Source organism: Dermacentor andersoni, chromosome 3 (genome assembly GCF_023375885.2).
Source record: "Dermacentor andersoni chromosome 3, qqDerAnde1_hic_scaffold, whole genome shotgun sequence".
Taxonomy (NCBI): Eukaryota; Metazoa; Arthropoda; class Arachnida; order Ixodida; family Ixodidae; genus Dermacentor; species Dermacentor andersoni.
In genome coordinates, this window is record NC_092816.1 from 66534958 (window position 1) to 66550283 (window position 15326).

Here is a 15326-nt window from a genome sequence, read left to right on the forward strand (position 1 = left end):
CACGGCAATGCTAGAGGAGCACTCACTAATACAGTCGAGGCTGCCGCTGGTAATGATGATGAACCGACGAATCGAGCGATGAAAAATTCCATCACAGCTGCCACTGTCACATAGTAGTAAAACACGAGCTATCATTTTTCTGCGAGCGACTCTGGACAACTGGAGGAGCACAAGCATGATTCTATGACCCGTACATAGGTAGAGCGAACTATTCGCATATCTAGCAGAATTACGGGTTTTTTCCATGGTGTTTCTTGCAAGAATATAGACGCCTTAAACAGTGGTTTCAGCCATCGACGCACACAAGTAACAATAAACGCACCTTATTCCACCTAACTGTGCATCACCCACGCATTCCTTTACGTTCGCTCCGAGAATTCTGCGCAACCCTTCGCTCCCCCAACGGCGCCGAAGGCGAGCACGGTATACGGGCGAGAACGATTTCGACAACCGCTCATTTCGCGCATGGCACGCATCAAAGACGGAGCAGCTTTTCTCGCGTGCGGCTTTTTCGCGCGAAAAAAGAAAGTGTTACGCGTAGACGGCGAGTTCTGCACTGCAGTAGAGGAACTGGTATGTAGGCGTCTTTGACGGTGAAAGTTCTTTGAAGTTACACCGTTCCCGAAAGCGCCAGTATGAGGCTCAGAAGTGCGTGCAAGCGCACAGCCGTTCTCGCCTTGTTGCGTGCCAGTTGGGGTTTTTTTCTCGAGACAAAGAGCGTACGCAGTCTGTCAGAGGGTAAAAAAAAATGACGAGAGGCAGACGCACTTTCATGTGGGCGTGGCTTCCATCCGTCTGCCTATGAAGCGCTCCATCGCATGGTTCAGCTAGGAACGAGCCACACAACCACGCTTTCCACACGAAAGAAAGTGTTCCAGCTCACTTAGTAGTTAAATACCACTATCAGCGTGTTGCTTTGCGGACCTCTTTGTCTTCATTAGTTGCGGTTTTCTTCGTTAAACAAAAGAAAAAAATGGGAGGACAGTAGCAAACCGAGAAAAATAAAAAAACATCTCCCTGGTTGTCTGCCTAGCACATTTAGAGAATATGGTCACTTCTGCTTGTTCTTAATGCGCAGAGATTCCTTCCCGCTTCTCGTGGCTGGCTGTGCTCATATAAAGATCTCTTGGTTTTCTCTCACATTGCATTGTGCTATCGCATTATAGCTGGTGCTTATCGTTAGAATAACACCAACGCGCATCATTTCTTCGTGTTCTTTTTACAGCGAAAGCTGTGCATGACTAACATTCCGTACTTTTTTTCGGCGTCCATCAACAGTACAGAAAGGGTCCAAGCTCAATGGCACATACCCTTGTGGGCTCGGGAACCTGTAATCGTCCTTGATCTATTTTTCTTGCAGAGGAAGCGCGGTCGGTGAGGTCACGCGCAGCCTCGTGAGCAGACTCATTGAGGTTCGGGGGAGCACCCTCGACCGACCCTACGTGAGCGGGAAACCAGTGGATTGAATGATGCGTGAGAGCATATGGACTCGAGCTGCTAAGAAGCCGAGTAGCTTGCTTGGCGATGCAACCCTTTTGAAAAGCCCTAACTGCCGTTTTGGAATCGCTATATAGACCGTTTCATCGGGCGAGGAGGATAGGGCGCGCGGAGAGCCTTTCCTCCTCTCTGGCTTGGGCGATCCGGCGCGGCGCTGCTTGAAAGTGTTGCTGTCGTGTGCTGCGAAACGATTTCGAGATGTTTTAGATCTTACTTTGTGAAATTTACGCCACGTTCGTTCATATAAGGTGGTCAGGGAAGCCTTTCGGTGCATCGGTAGCTACTGTAGGCAGAAATATGTCTTGGGGGCGCAAAAATGGGGCGCGCATAATCAGTCGCGGTGTACGCGCATTATCAGTCGCGATGCGTGTATGTGTTGTTTACTATATTGCTTACATCGATTTTAATTCAACAAAGAAAACCGGCGTCTCTGTATTACCAGCATTAAATGGTAAATCAGCTCACTGTCTGATCGATTGGCGTATAGGGAGTAAAACATAAAACATAAGAGCGCATATGCTCGTGCACGGCCAACCTAAGGCAACCACAAAACATCTGAGTGGCAGGCGCTATCAAATATTTGTGATGCACCGGCATCGTTCTCGCGCATTTCAAGTCTAGTAGGCTTCAAATTACCATATGTCTACGCTAGCCTTCCTGCATGAGGCCGATGGCGCTGCTCAACACAGCGATCACTGCGGTTGGTGAACCAGCACGATAAATATGTAAGCTGTGCGCTTCGGCATTGCCTTTTTGGCCTGCATACAGCCATAATATATTAGAAGGATCGCATAAAAAGAATGCGATGCCTGTTTTTGAGGACAAAATATCCGTAATACGTGTAAGTGCGTCGTAGAGAACGGAACGAACGCAATTAACCGAAAAAAGAAATTCGGTTGTCATCCTCTTTCTCAAAAAAGCAAAATAAAACGGAGTTATAGGACCTCGCATAGTCACGCCGCACAACGTTTAGAAATATATAACCGCTGATGCCGTATGCTTGGACCATGCAGTATATAGAACAAAGATATATGTAATCCAGCATCTACCACTGCTTAGGACGCTCGCGCAGTTCGTAAACAGCACCTTTGCTGGACAAGCTTCAGACTGTAAGGTATGCTGCTATTACTTGCCAAAACTATTTTATTCAGGGGCGGAAACCTCATCCATCGAACCAAGTAGTCAGGCAATCTAACCTGCAGCGAACAGTTTGAACGCTTGTCAAAGTATGACAGCACAACTCCTATCGTAGCAGAACGGTACCCACGCTGTTACGATCGTCGCGTACGTATGTTTCATGGCTCCTAAACCGCAGCTTAGAAATAGAAGCTAATACTGCAATAATGTAACATTAGTGATTGGAACATTCAGAAATACACAATTTATCTCCGAGGCTGATTGTAGGCTCAAATATGCGCGCCCACGTCGCGCTGCGTGTTCCGTCCACCTCAACGCCAGCAGAAATTCCAGCCATGACGCCTTAAACCACTTCAGCACGTCTCACAAAACCATTTACCACGTAGAAAACACGCGTCGTACAAAACAGACCGCAAGACCGCGAAAACAAACGCCAGAACCTACCGCCGAACGTATACCTGCTATGCAAAAGACCGCTTTCACCCATGCAAGTAAGGCGCTGCTCATAGGCGGCGCCACTGCATTCACAATATGGCGGCGCCTACGAAAAAACGGTCTATATCTCGGACCCACGACCATCTAGCAGGGCGAGGGCGATGGCGGCTTGCTCGGCGATTCCGGGGTCTGTAGTGCGAATGGAGGCGCTATTGGAAATCTTGCCGCTGGAGTCGACCACAACGACGGCAAAGGTCTTCCCATCGCTGTACTCCGCAGCGTCGACGAAGCTTGCTCTAATGTCTCGTTGCTTGATATGTTTGAGGATGGCTCCTGCTCTGGCCTTGCGTCTGCCCTCGTAGTGGGCGGGATGGACGTTTCGGGGCACAGGGGCCACTTCGAACTTGTCTCAAATCCGACCACGCTTCCTCTGCAAGAAGCGCCGACTCCCCTCCTCCCTATGTCCACAGGGACGCTCCCGCTACTCACAACGAGATTATTCAATTCTTCTACATGTCTAGAAGGCTCTTTCTACCCTCTCACCCAAGTTGAATAGGGCGCAAGCCATTTCGCTTAGACTTCTACAGATCAGCACGTATCCGTGTCTGTCCGTTCTCCACGAGGCTTACCCGGACGTGTATCGCTACGACGCCTGCCCGTCCTGCGGGCAGACCTCCACTCTAGCTCACATGCTCTGGGAGTGCGGGTTGACATACCCCAAGTTCATCAAGTAGGAGTGAGACTCGCTTCGGCGTAACCCCGCTCTAGAAAAGAAAATCCTGGCTGTCCGGCGTGCCCGCGACCGGGCCGGTGTGCTAGGTTTGCCGGTCCCGACGAGGGACTAGCAGGCTGCGCGACGAGTTCGCGTCCTCGCCGGACCTGCAACAAAGTTTCTTCACTCATTCACTCACTTACACGTGGGGCCCAAAGAGGTCCCATTCACACGGGTATGAACAGGTGTTCTTTGAAAAAGTGGTTCGTACCAATTTTTCAAAAATTACTTAAAAATTATAGGCCGTGTTTACGGGGGTATGAGCCATTGATTAAGAGGGTGTGAGCCATTCAACAGCTGCGTTATTGATGGGGCAGACACGTACAGTTCGTACATCCGAAGAACAACATGCGGACGAGGAGCGCCCGAGGGAACAGCGACGAGAATGTAAACGGCGCCGGCGCGATACGACCACCGACGAAGAACGTTCCCGCGACGCTCAACGAAAAAGACAATCGCGAGCCCTGGCACCTCCGAACGAGCAACGACGCCAGACTCTCAATGCAAAAAATGACAATTATTCACTATGCGAAGATGAAATGGCAGCGAAAGCACTTTGCTTTTTTTTTTGTTTGAGAGCTTTGACTGTCGTCAGCTTTCGCTGCCAGTCCATCTTCACAGAGTGGAATGGTTGTCATTCTTAATTTGATAGTTTCATTTATGTTGGGAGAAAGGGGGGGGGAGGTACTCCGTCTGCGTTCATTAAATGGAGGGCTGAGTGAGATATCTCCTCTGCTTAGTTACATGCGTGTGTGTGTGCGTGTGTTTGTTTTCTGTGTCAACGATTCGACATCGTAATTCTCAACATCATTCTCTTGCTATATGTGGTCCAGCGGAAGAGTGGATGTCTGTTCGTTTCATTCATTCATTCATTCTTAGCTGGACCCGTGCGTCTTGAAAGAAAGGAGCCGCATTGTTGCCGCCCGAGGCGTATGTGCAGCAGGCACTCACGAGAAATCCCCGGAGATCGCATCGCGTGACAAGTACCTATCACAGTTTGGTGAAGGGTAATCGGATGTTGAACTCTCGACTAAATGTGAGTTCGCGAACGCCGCGTCTTCGGGTGCGGAGCCTTCTTGCCCCCGGTTGTTTCCTGAGAACACATTACACATATTGTTCTGTTGCTGCGCAGCACACGTGACTTATATTAGAGCAGACGGTATGACCGGACGCACGCGATCTTCTTCGTACCACACATACCTGATACACTTAGTGTTTGCATGGGAAAGTGCGGAAACCTTGCCGGTGGAAGCGATCCGCGCTGGACAGTGAGCACGTGCAACATATATATATATATATATATATATATATATATATATATATATATATATAAGGCACAATGTACATTAGTGAAATCCACGTGGGACAGGCAAGGACAACGGAGGGACAACGGAAGCGGAAATAGGAGAGCGCCTTTTTCGTATTCAATGAGAAAGTTATGTCTGCCATTAAGCTTCAGCATATAACTTCAAATAAGGAATACTTCTAAATGGGGAGAGGTCAGGGAGTCATAAACCCTGATGATAGATGACGTAAAGTTTTCGACGAGGGCTTGTCCGCTCAAAATTAATCAATGTGAACAAGGCTCGCATACGGGAGCTCAAACCTCCCATGATGAAACTTCTGCGCGAAAAATACACGACAACGGAAAGAAGACCACTCGAGATCGTCGCTGGGTCGCGTGGTCTTGACGTGTGGCCTTCGTTTCATTCAGCGCTTGTTTCGTGTCGACACGAGCGGTGAAGTTTCAGCCTGATTACTTAAGAGCTTGTTAAGAGTACCGGTCTGTGTGTGTGTGTGTGTGTGTGTGTGTGTGTGTGTGTGTGTGTGTGTGTGTGTGTGTGTGTGTGTGTGTGTGTGTGTGTGTGTGTGTGTGTGTGTGTGTGTGTGTGTGTGTGTGTGTGTGTGTGTGTGTGTGTGTGTGTGTGTGTGTGTGTGTGTGTGTGTGTGTGTGTGTGTGTGTGTGTGTGTGTGTGTGTGTGTGTGTGTGTGTGTGCGTGTGTGTGTGTGTGCGTGTGTGTGTGTGTGTGTGTGTGCGTACGTGTGTGCGCGCGCCGTCATTTCAAAAAAATAGTTTGATTATTAGATGAGAAAATGAAGGTCGAAGTATCAGTATTTGAATTTCGCACCGAAACCCCAGCGCCGGTACGTCAGCGTGTGTCTTAGAACATAATGTAGTCAATCTGTACCGCTATATATAATTAGTAGGCCCTAGAAAAAGCCATCAAAATCCAAGACGTCACAGCCCCCAGCTGCGGGAACTTAACTAGGCGTCGCCACCCGTATTTCATTCTTGCGCTTTTTCTTGCTTACCAAAAGTCTTAGCGTTGTAAGAGTGGTGTTTTTGGTGTTGTAGAACGGTAATTTACTGATGCAGAAGAAATCATTTTTCACTTTAGTGTCCCTTTAAGAAACACCGTAAGCGTTGAAATGGCTACTGCAATGCTTTTTTAACAGGCCGGTACAGAAAATCATTAACCTAAACTAGTTTTTTCCTCAGCCCCAAGCTCCTCTTTCTCTCCCTTCTTTCTATTCCCCTACCCCCTTCCCCCAGCGCAGCGTAGCCAACCGGACTCTTGACTGGTTAACATCCCTGCCTTCCTTTTATCTCCTTCTCTCTCTCTCTCTCTCTGCTCTCCTCCCACAATGTTGTGCAGAGCATTGTAACAATAGTATTACACTTCCTGAATCGCAGACACGCCAGCGGCTAACTCATGCACTTCCTCGGCAAGCTAAAGAGGATTGAGGAGGAAAGGCGGGTTTGGACGCCATATTGAAATTTCGGCACCCTAGCAACGCTGTGACATTAGCGATAGCGGCAGTGTCTGCTTGACGCTAGCCAATTTTAAAAACTATTAAAGCGTATTTAGAAGTGACAATAGATTGAACGAGGCAACTGTATGGTCGACTTTCCTGCGTGAAATGGACAAGAATAGACGGAAATATAACTTGAAATCCGTCAAGCCACATTGGCGTAGCTGACATTGTGGTTTGAGCGCTAAATTCAGAAAAAAAGAGGCTTCTTTCTTTTTTTTTATTCGCTCGTTGTAAACATTGCACCACCAAGCAAGTGCATGCATGTACTGTTTTGAAAAGCAAATCTTCATGTTTAGAGTGCCTTGGTGGCGGGTCTCTGCACCGTCACGTGAAAGGACCTTTGGATTTCTTCATATGCTTACGCGGTTGTGTAATGTTTCCGCAACAAGGTGTGTGTATATATATATATATATATATATATATATATATATATATATATATATATATATATATATATATATATATATATATATATATATATATATATATATATATATGTATATATATATATGTGTGTGTGTATCTATACATCGGAAAATGGACACTTGTAAAAACTATAGAAGTAAACAGGGGTGGGGACTTGAGCTAGTGCCAGTACAAGCCAATGTCTTTATCTCTGGGACATTTTACATACGTGCATGAGCGGAAGAGATAGTGTTGGGCTGAGTCTACACCCTATAGACTGCTTCTGATTAGTTTCATTTGCGATGTGTGGTAAACCTCGTTATAACGAAATCGCACCTCGCAAGTTACCGCTACACCTGAAGCTCCCGAGACAAGAAAAACTAGACGCTCTAACCCGTTCATTTTTTTTATCAAAGGCATAACAACAGTATGCAAAAAGGTGAGGCGTTCGTACAGGACACAAGAGAACAAAATGAGTGCCAGTTTTAATGCACAGGTCCGGCGCCTATTAGAAGCAGGTTATCCTAGCGTAGCAGTGGCCACTGTCGCTGAACGCCTAAAGAAGTCGATTTCGAGGGGGACGGACGTGATTGCAGAACGCAGTAACAGCAAAAGAAGAGTAGTGGTTATTCCGTACATTCATTCAGTATCGCACAGGCTTTAAAAAGTTGCAAGTAGATATGATGTTAATGTTGCTTTCGCTGCTCCCAATAAGCTAGGTAAGATATGCGCTGCCGTACAGAGGAAAAAGGAGCAGGTAAAAAGCAAAAAAGAACAGACATTTGTCCAGCGAAGCACGATAAGAACAACAGCTTTACTGACTGTCGTATGGGTTCGGTTTATAAAGTTCCCTTCAGCTGTGGCCAGTTCTACGTAGGACAAACGGGGCGGTGTATCAATTAGAGCCTAATGGAACATAAAAGGTGGTTAGCCGGTGGATCGCTTTCTAATCTTTCCCTACATTCCCAAGATTGTAACTGCACGCCAGAGTTACATGAATGCGCGAGATTGTACAGGCACAAGAATGAAGATACGCGTCTCATGGTAGAGGCATGGCATATCTATAACGGTGGAAGTGCTTGCGTGAGTCAGCCTTCGATTACTTTACATGAGGAAGAGATAAAGTGCCTTAACAGCTATCTCTCACGTAGACCGGCACATGTACCCGACTGACACGTGGTGATACCATTCCAGAGCTCGCGCAGATGAGTTTTGTGTCTTCTTCCTTCTTTTCGCCTCAGTGCTCCCTTCAGTTGACAGTCGGCGTTCGTGTTGTCCACTTCTCTTCTCTTGTGTGCTGTCTGCACGCCTCACCTTTTTGCATGATGAATCCTTACCAGCTAGCTCAGCTTTCTGTCGTTCTAAGCATAACAGCGGATTTCACGGTCACAGCCTCCTCAAAGTAAATAAAAGTAATTTAAATTCTAGGGTTTTGCGGGACAAAACCTCGATCTCATTAGGAGCCGCGAAGTGCACTGAGGCACTCCGGATTAATTTTGACCACCTGAGGTTTATTAACCCGCACACAATGCGCGATACACTAGCTTTCTTTTGCGTTTTGCCCCTATTGGAATGCGGTCGCCGCAGCGGAGATCGAACCCACTACCTCGAGCTGAGTAGCGCAGTGCCATAGTCATTATAATACCTCGGCAGGTTCGCTTGACATTAAGCAGTGTGTTCATCTTTCCAAATGCCTGTCGTATTTACTGCACTGTTACGGTATAGCTCAGTGTTACGTGAATGCAGAACGTACGTAAAAGCAACATTCATGTATGCTTTTAACACACGTTGGTCCCACCTTGTGAATATATGATATCTAGCGCGTCCCCCCCCCCCCCCCCCCCCAGAAAAAAAAAAAAGAAGCAGCGAGGATTCTAGGCTTTTACGGGGCAAAACCATGTGTCCGTGGGAGTTTATATTTCAGTTATGTGAAAGTATAGCCATGTATGCACACAGTAGTATAATTTACACCCATAAAAGGGAATAAGGGTCTAAATTTATCTATACCTCACATATTACACTCTTTTTGGGTAGAGTAAATAATAGAATGTTTTACACCCTTCTTCATGTTTAAGTGCGTAAATTATTTTACAGTGTATCGACGTTTCGCTTACCGATTGTGAAGTTGCTATACGATCAGTGCCCCGGCATGCCCGCTTTAAACACCGCATTGGCGCGGCCTCTCTTGCCAGGCCGCTCCATCCACAATTGTATGCTTAGGAGTACCAAAACGGTGCCTTGTCGTATAAGTAATCTATGCGCACGATGTAGGTGGAGACTGCAGCTTTGTAGAATCTATACAAAATCATTGTCATTACCTCTTACGAACTATCGCCGCCGCCTCTTCTGTTCCAGCGGTTCACTCCGGAACGAGTCGCAAACGGCTTTGAGGAAAGGAGGCCCCGATTCTCCTTTCCGGAGATTAGACTCATGCTCGCTGGCAGACACGACCTGTTTCCGCAATACATAAACGTACCGCCATGTATTATGGAAAAATGAGAAATCGCAAGGCCGCCCTCAAACTATCTAGGCCTTGAAGAGCGCCGGCGCCAAGAGATAAAGTTACGGCGGGGTATTCCTGATGTTTTATACTTTCTTTCTTTCTTTCTTTCTTTCTTTCTTTCTTTCTTTCTTTCTTTCTTCCTTTCTTTCTTTCTTTCTTTCTTTCTTGCCTTCTTACTTTTTCCAAGGAGAAATTAAATACGTTGGCTATCCAGATATTGACTCTCGTGGCCTCTGTGCGCCTCGTGCAAGTTACGGCGAGTTACGGCCCCGTCGAGCCGAACTCTCGCCATATGCACGCGAAGGACACGCACGAATTTCTGACTCACGCACTTCCCTCGCCAACTTAGCCACTCCTTCTCGGAAGCAATGTCCGCTATCGTATCAACTTTCCTTTCGCGTCCAACTTCACTTTCTGGCCCGTCACAGCTCCCTGGTGTGCCTGACACTGGTCAATTACAATTTTTTTCAACAGGAGACGCCGGCATGTACTACTGTCCACCTCTCCTCTGCTTTCTTCTTAAAGGGGCACTAAAAAACTACATCAGTTCAGGGTGATACAGCATCCTTTCAAGACAAAACTTTCGTTATTTCGCAATAATATGTTCATTTTTAGAAGAGAAAATGCAGATAAAATTTCCTTTTTTTTTTTAATTTCGCGCCGAAACCCCGGCCTCTCTACGTCTCTGTCAAGTGACGTCGAGGGGGTTGAAGTACTCTTTTTTTTTTATTTGGGCAGTTGTGGCTGAGTAAACGTTAAACTTCCTAAGTTCAGTTTTTCACTCTTTTGTATTATAATGTAGTCTATCCTTCCCGACAAGAAATTAAATAGGCCGTAGCAGACGCCATCAAAACTCATGGAAGTTCAAGCCGGCGTCCTTATTTCGTTCTCGCACCTTTTCTGACTGACTAAGTCTCTTATCATGGTTAGAGTGGTCCTCTTCTTTCTTTCTTTTCTTTCTTTTTTATTGTAAAATAATAATTGCCTAATAGAGCTCAAGTAACTTTCTATATATAGCGTAAATAGCCACGTTATATGAAACGTGGCGGTCACTAGATCCTGGCTGACCAAAGTGGAACGGCGGGGAGCTTCAGACCTATTCATTACTAAAAAGTTACCTGTTATTGAAATTACTGCACATAGTGCCACATGATGTATTACGCGCATCTCAGTCACTCAGGGTATCGTGTAATCGGGTTTCTCTCTCGTAATTTCACGTTCATTCGACCTCTTAGAGAAAAGCAAAGGGAGAGATAGAGATTTTATTGATAAACTGGAGATGTTAAGCTGCTTGGCCACCCGACGTGCTGCTTCAGGTGCTGGATGATGAATATAGTACGTGCAGGGATCACAGAAACACACAAACATTCCATACACTCGCAAGGTTTCGTCGAGGTTTAGATTCGTCGATCAGCGTTTATTCTTTCCAGCAGCCGTCTGTATCAAGGACCCACGAAGCGCCCAGTCATCTTTGACGTCATATTGCGTCAGCCAAGCAGTGCAGCGTCAGGTTTCGTATTCACGGTTTAAAAGAAAAGCTCACGAGAAACTTCTCGGTGCTTCGTTAAACCTGAAAAAGAATTATATAGTCGTTTTAGACATTGCAGAATACGAGTGGCTCTAATTCTTAAAATGCTTGTGGCACAAACGATACATTTTAGCACCAACCACACGGAACACATTACAAGCGTGTACTGTCGCCGTGAGCATCACCAGAAAGCATCCTCGCATTCATTTTATGCGCCGCACTATGGATGACCCCGGTGAGTTAATCGATAACCATATGCAACTAATTTGGTTTGTATTGAAAGGAGAGTACTCAAATGAGTGCACAGCACAGGTATGCTCATTTTTGTACACGAGTGGACCAGCACAACCACACATAACTACTCACGTAACTATGTAACGGTCTATTACCGTATGGTGTCTAAAAACTACGCACCTAAAAAAAAAAACTAATTTGATGACTGGCGCCATGCATCTTGGACTAGTGCTTGCTGTTAAGCCGGTGCGGAGCTATTTTGTATCTTTGCAGCTGGTGATAAGACAACAAACTTAAGCGTGCTTGGCACATATATGATCTCTTGTGACAAGAAGTAGCTGTAGATCGGCTAAGATAATCGTGCGAACCTTTAAGATCTTGTTCTTTCCCAATAAGATTTTCAAAGAGAGAAGCGCGTGTGACACCGATTATTTAATAGCACTTAACATAACTGTTTTTAACTCCGGAAACTAGCATACAGGCAGACAGTACATCTCCTCTGTATCTTCATTTTTTTTTACATTTCTTTTCGCTGGCTTTTGTTCTGAATCAACGTCCGTGCCAAATTCACCAATCGACCACTTCGTTCTTTTGAAACCTCAACGTGACCATTGTGTGCTCTTTGAAAAAAAAAAAGGAAATTGCTACGGAGGTCACCTCCTCTTTCTATATGTACAGTTTTCTTTCACCTTGCTGCCGCGCCGTTTTTCTCTTCGTCTCATTGCAACACTATCCAAACAGAAGTCGCAGCGTCTAACGGCCCAAGCAAGTAAGCACGCCAATGCCGCTAGACAAACGAACACCCGCACGCACGCGCAAGGCACTGACGCACGAACAGACAAAGAGCAATATGAAACCACCGCGGATACACACCAGCGGAGACAAGCTATAGGTGCAGTGGAGGGAAGTAAGAAGAAATCGAAGAAACAAGCTTTCTCCTGGCCAGCGAGCTCCTGTGCTCCAAATTGGCTCTGCTCCATGCCGTATGGCGGCAGCGGCAGTATAGTAGCGGTATAGCCTGGCTAGCACGGCGTGGTTCGATAGGGGGGGTGGGCGGGGAAGGGGGGAGGGGGGTAGAACCAGGAAAAGCCAGGGCGAGATCCAACGCTCCGATAGCCCATCGCCGTCGACGACGTCGTCTCAAGGGCGAGCTCGCCAGCAGTGTGTGTGTGCGTGTATGTGCATGTGTGTGTGTCCTGCTATGCTCCTTCGCCTATACGGCCCCATCGCCGTGTCAAAGAGCAGGAAAGGCGTGGATGGAAAATAAATGTCCAGATGAGAGGAGTGTGCGTGCGTGTATGAGTGTGCCCCCGAGTACGGGCGTGTGCAGGCCATGTCGTCCTCTTCTTTTTATTGCTTTTATTGTTATTAGTATTATTCTCGGCGTCTCGTTCTCTACCGCGGGGCAGCGCGGGACCGTGAAATCCCGCAATACGACGCGTGCCTGAAATATACCGCGTATCGCTTCGTATAACGAGCACGCGTCGGCGCGATCACCCGCGGGGACGACGAGGAGGACCGCGGCGCCCTTTTCGGTGACCGCGAGCCGTTAGTAAAGGCGAAGGAAAAAAAAGTTTCACAACACGCCGAGATACCTGGGCCCGTATTCACAAAAGGATCTTGCGCTAGAATTGTTCGGTCATGTCACAAAGCCGGCCAGCCAATGGCAGAGAGCACTTACGAACGAGAACCTTGCTGAATTAGGCCCCTGTAGTAGGAGCATTCTACTATAGGTACGATGAATAATTTGTCGACACGCGTTTCGCTCCTTACCAACGGCCCTCGTAACTTGTAAACTCACTCTTATATATATATATATATATTCTTCGCAATTCTTCATGAAAAAAAAAAAAGACCGTTGTGAAGTGCTATTAACACTCCCTTTTGATACAAGAAGAAGCATAACCTCACAGGAGACCAGAGCCTACCTTTTTTTTTTTTTTCGCTCAAGCTACTTTCTTCGCATCTAGTCGTCGTTGTTGTTGCTAACCGTCTACTCTCGTAATCGATTATAATGCAAAGTACGCGCTCCTCACTTTTCGCGGCGTCGAAATCGCGCTCGGTCGCACCCACGCGAAGTAAGAACGAAGCCGGCCCGACGAGGACTTTCCGACATTCTAATTGTAGGAAAATGTGCTCTCGGGCTCGGCTTTTGCGCGGGGGCCACTGGCCGGCAGGCATGCGTACGCCTTGCAATGCTGTCCGGCTGCGGTTGAAGTCAACCATCCATTACGAAAGGTAGCCGCACTGAGAGCAATCCTCTTCAAGTCCAATGCCCGTTCCTTCGCAAACAGCGCTCAGACTGTGCAAGTGCAAGCTGGGCGTAGCGAAAATCGTCGTGTGACCTACGGCAGGCGCACGGTAACATCCGCATGTTTGTAGAGGGGGGGGGGGGAATGCATTTGTTATTTCTGCTGTTGCGCTCCGTTGCCATTTGCTGTGAAACTCATAGAATAGGAAAATTTGCTACGGCAGTGTCGTCAAACCAGACACTCCGAACGACGCGCAGAACGCTTGATATATAGTTCAGGGTTTTTGAGTCATCTAAGCCGCTTGATCAATAAGAGCTGTTATGATGGCGAGCTCACATAGTCGCATGCGTCAGCAAAACCTCGATATCCTTGCCAAACAAAGAGCTAGAAAATCTCCACACGCATTATTCGTTTTATTCTTTATTCAGTGAGTGCCCCGCTTTGCCAGAAAAGCGTTACAGCAGGGGGGTTACATGTAGGCTTAAAGAAAACGCTTCTTCATTTATACAGCACACTTGCGTCTCTTGCAGCCGGTTACAATCTCTCATAGTCATCACAAGAAGGAATTGTAAAACATAGTTGTCCTTGCACAGTACTCTTTCACTTTGTGTCGGTGATCATTTCTACTGGATATGTAATTTGGTTGATAAAAGCAGTTATTACAAGCAATTCCAGTGTTACCATGAAAAATACAAAAGAAAAACTTCAACCGCAGTTTTTTTCTGTGCAAGGAAAGCGATTCCCAACCCAATTCCGTTTTCATAGCGGTACAGCTGTCTGTCCGCTTGCACCGCCCTAAAACAAACCGCGCAGCTCTATTCTGAATTTTTTCAAGTTTATCTATAGACCTGGCCTGCATAGGGTCCCATACAGGGCATGCGTACTCCAAAATCGGCCTAATACAGGTGAGGTAGGCTGTGTTCTTACAGGTGAGGTAGGCTGTGTTCTTTAAATTCTGGGGTGCCCATCTTACGTTCCGTTGGATAAAGTTAAGAGCCCTTGCTGCTTTACCAACAACATAATCAATATTGGCATTCCATGATCAATCATGCGATAAAACAACACCAAGGTATTTGCATGTTGGTTCAGTAGTAATCACGTACATATTTAGGCTGTAAGCTGAAATACCTTTCTCTAGTGACCGGTGTTGACTCAAAAGTTGTCTGTCTGTCGCTTTTGTGGTTTCGTTCCTGCTTACCTCGCAATGTACACGCGTCCTATATATGACGTTTCGAGTCGCATAATTACGGCTACATAAATTGGCGTTAAATCTGTTGTTGGAAGTTAGCGCTGCGTGTTGTTCCGCGATGCGACGAGAAGGGCGCTCCGCTTGTCACCGCTTTCGCGGTGCAACTGATCGACGCTCGAGATAAGCACGATAAAAGTGCGCGCCGAATGGCGCATGCAGAATCTGCGCGCAAGAAGCTCGTTTTCGTTGTTGTATTCGAACAAAAGAAACGCGCAGTCATTAAGTGAGTGAGTGAAGAAACTTTGTTATGGATGCCTGCAGAACGGTTAGCCTGCCCCTGTAATCGAGGTGTCACCGTGACGCGGCCATGACGTCTTCGCGGCGTGTGGCGCCTCTACTTCGGCCGCGGCCGCACTACTTAGTTTGGTCGACCGCGCCTGCCCCTCTTTTGGGGTGGCAGCCTCCCTCCGGTTTCGCTCGGTCGTTGTCTTTCGAGGGCCGCCGAGACCTGCTGGACGGCCTGGGCTTGGACATCCTGATCATAGCACAAACAACGT